A 4125-nucleotide genomic window follows, 5' to 3' on the forward strand; every position below is an offset into this window, starting at 1 on the left:
TGCAAACAATGACTAAGTTCTTTAACTGTTACTTTTTAATCTCATTAAAATCCTATCTTTCACTTTGATTTAGATTTGTCTGTCACTTGTGTACACTAGCAGCAAACAAATCTAACGGCACAAAGTGGAAAATCTGATTTTGATTGGATTGATTTCTTTTATTTCTAATGAGATTATTTTGTTTACTTATTCAGATAGACATGTATTCCTAAAAGATTTTTGGTCATGTGATAATGCATAAAAACTATCTTTTGGTTATGTAATTTCTTTCACTACACTGAAAGTAGAACTTGATGATAGATAAATTAACTGTTACTATTTCCTGTATATTTCTTCATAATCCGTAATCACGAACCAGTAACTAAATTCCACATTGGAAAATGTTCTGCATTGTCCAATTTATCATTTTTATTTTGCAAATAAAATCTTCTGGGGTGGCTTATTTGAAAATAAACTGAGTTATGCCTCTTTGCACTAATATCACAAAGTTTTCAACAATATGTTCTCATATTGCAATTTCATGAACTAGCCACTTTTTAATGACTGCAAATTTTTTTTGCAGTTGTATGATGGTATGACGTTGTTGTAGTCCAAAGACATTTGTTTTCCATACAATGACTTGAGTATTAGTTTATGGATCTCTATGAAATTGTACCATTTGGTTCCATACCACAAAAGTAAGGTTGGAATTGATTTGGGGGATTATTGTCCTAATTGTTTAGGAACTAGGGGCTAAATACAAGCATTTTTCTTGTTTCCAGGACAAAAAAGGAAGGGTGAAATTTATTTTGGGGGTTATGGCCCTTACTGGTTAGGAAAAAGGGGCCAAAAACAATACTTTTCTAATACTTTGTACAAATTGCTTATTTTTTTATCAATTTCAATGGGGTTTAATTCATAGTCTTGAATTCTTGGGGTTCTTGAATATTCTGAATCTGACCGTGCATTTAGATTTTGGATTTTGGGCACCGTTTTTAAATTGATCCACATTGAGGTCCAAAGGGTCCAAAATTAAACTTTGTTTGATTTCATCAAAACTTGAACTATTGAAGTTCTTTGATATGCCAAATCGTACTGTGTAATTAGATTTTTTATATTTGGCCCTGATTTCAAATTGGCACACATTAAAGGGTTAAAGGGTCCATAATTAAACTTTGGTTGATTTCAATAAAAATTGAATTCTTTGGGTTCTTTGATATGCTGAATTTAACCATGTATTTAGATTTTGTCTCGCCTGCGACGAAAGGCGCGGAAAGCGAGACATTGGGATTGCTTTTCCAATGACGCCGTCAACAATTGTTAAGTTTTCTGCTTAAAGACCAAACAGCCTGTTCAGTTCTACCAGTGATTTTTCCTTAAAATTTTGTGTGAAGGTATTTCATGATTTGAGGAACAAAATATGATAAAAAAAATTGGGGGTCACCGACTTAGTTTTGTCACTATAGCAACCTCAGTTTCATGTTTTCCCGAATATTAACATGATATTTTCTTGTTATTTAAACTCTCAAAAAATCCCATTACATCAAACCTACAAGCATAATTCTTATTTCATGTTAAACAGTAGATTTGTGTCTATCAAATACAGGTTCAAGAGTTTAAGACTCTTATTGTTTTGATTTTAAAAAATATGATTTATTTCATTCACGCCAAAAATAAAAGGCAAGAATGAAAAACGTTTCAAGTATTAAAAAATATCTACCAGTGATTTTTTCATAAAAATTTCAAGAAGGAAAGTGCCATGTGTACTCTTCAAAATAAAGCAACAAAATGTATATGTCACAGACCTTTCAAAAAAGTTATGATTAATTTTCATGTTTTTTTCTCGTTCGTTTTGAAGAAAAGAGTTGTCTTTCTTCAGAACATTGAATCTGACGTCATAGTACAAGTTTTCTTTGCTGGCGCACTATTTGAAAAAAAATTGCAAATTGGACGTTTGAAACCCACATTTAAATTTTCAAGAATCAAACACCTACTTTATTATCCAGTAATACAAGAGATCACATGTATGTATCAGTATCAGATCTCATGATGTTGTTGCCGCACAAAATTAACCTTCAGAAACACCATCCGTCGGAATGAAAAATTGTTCGAAATAACCTTTTACGACGCTTTAGAAAGGAAAGTCTGTTTTTGTCCTCTCCCTCTCATTAGCAAAATCATTGAAAATAAAAAGAGAAATGAAAGATGACACTGGCTAACTTACAGACTATTTGACTGGGTTTTTTTGTCGCGTCAATTTCAGAACTTTGTCCTAGCGCACTCTTTCGTTTCTGTTGACAGACGGACACACATTAGCACAGACGGACTTCTTTATACCATTATGTGTTCCGACTAAGACGAGCGTATACAAATTATTCCATCTAGTTTGTGGATTCATTATTTCTGAATATTTAAAATATAAGAAAATTAAAATAATAGGTATAATATATGAATTAAAGTTTTTGATTCTAAAACGTTTTACATCCATTTAACCTATCATAAAATACGATACCCGTTATTACTACCTCACGTGTTTTGAATAAACGAGACAGTAAACATAAAACAAATAAGTTTTTAATTCAAAAATTGATTTAGAATCTAAGAAATAATTTTCCGTGGAAAACTATAAAGTATTTCTCAAAACAGGATGAAATATTATGAATCTAAATAGCTCATTTTGGATATTAAAACATAGACGAAGTATGTATAGATTGCCGGCATTGAAAATCGAAATTTGTTTTCAATCTTTCCGATCATTGTAGCTTTTTAAAAGTGAGAAGTTTTATGTTGGATCTTTTTCTTGAAGCAATTGTTTTTGTTATAAGTTAAATTTACAACAAGTTTAGTTTTAAAACCCGTAAATTTTTATTTTAATTCACATTCACTGAGTATATTAATTTTTTATATTTTTTGCCTTAAGCTTCTGTGAGATCAGGCGAAATCTTTATCATTTCTCCTTGAGACAATGATTTGAAATGACACAAATGACAAAAGACAATGAACCTTTATCCTTTTTATTTTTACTATAAAATGTTGTCTATTAAGCAGTATAGATAAAATTCAACTTCATTGCAAGATCACCATTATTTTACGAGAATCTTAAAGAAATAAGTTAATCTCAACATGCATACGTTGCCAGTATATCGAAACTTCTAGAAAATATTGTTTATCGGCCTAACCTTCTGAAAACTCAATTTTGAAAATCACATTAAGTTAAAGTTCTAAGCGTAAGTCATATAAATTTACCAGTGTAAAGTTACACGGGCGTACGAGATTTCCGCCGATTTAAAAAAAAATCGATCTTTAATTTGCGCCGATTTGATTCTTTCATTAGCGCCTATTTAATATTTTTATCACTAGCCCCGATACTATATTGCTATACGAGTAAGTACATGTACATGTTGTAAACCAAGAATGTATATTGCATGGTAATATATGGATATAAACAGTGTTCCCTTATGTTTAAGATAATTTTGGTCATATTGTTCGAGAACTTCGTTTTGACACGAGAAAGAAAAAAAGTGAAATGCAGATCGGCGCAAATGTAAAAAGCCGAGTTCAAAATTTATATTTTTATCATTATTTTTATTAGAACGGAGGTTACAGATAGTATAGTATCTTTTGTGTCCATTTGTGTTTAATTTCCACTAGATATCAGCGCGACGCTTAATTCCACTTTTCTTGGAAGACGTAGTTTTAAGCGTACACCATTTTGGAAACGCTAAATAGGACGTTATAATTTGACGTTTTTTTCATGGCTAGAAACAACGTCATAGAGCTTTTATGTCACTACCAAGTTGCGTTAGTTGATGCGCATCAACAATAGGCTGTTTGGTCTTTAAGTTAGTTTGATAGGAACTACTTGCGATAGATCATTGATATCTAATATTAAGTTGCATAACTATCAGTACATATCAGTTTCACAACTATTTGAAGGCCCTGTCCCCTAGGACATGGTCCAGTGACTGAATTAATTAGCAGTTTTCAATATAAAATTTTTCTGCTTAAGTCAGTATTATAAGAACTACTTGTGATAGATCAATGATATTTTGTATTAAGTTACATTACTATCAGTACATATCAGTTTGACTACTATTTTGAGGCCCTGCCCCCTAGGACATGTTCCAGTGACTTTGAATTAATTAG

The sequence above is a fragment of the Mytilus californianus genome, unplaced genomic scaffold (genome assembly GCF_021869535.1).
Source record: "Mytilus californianus isolate M0D057914Y unplaced genomic scaffold, xbMytCali1.0.p SCAF_6, whole genome shotgun sequence".
Taxonomy (NCBI): domain Eukaryota; kingdom Metazoa; phylum Mollusca; class Bivalvia; order Mytilida; family Mytilidae; genus Mytilus; species Mytilus californianus.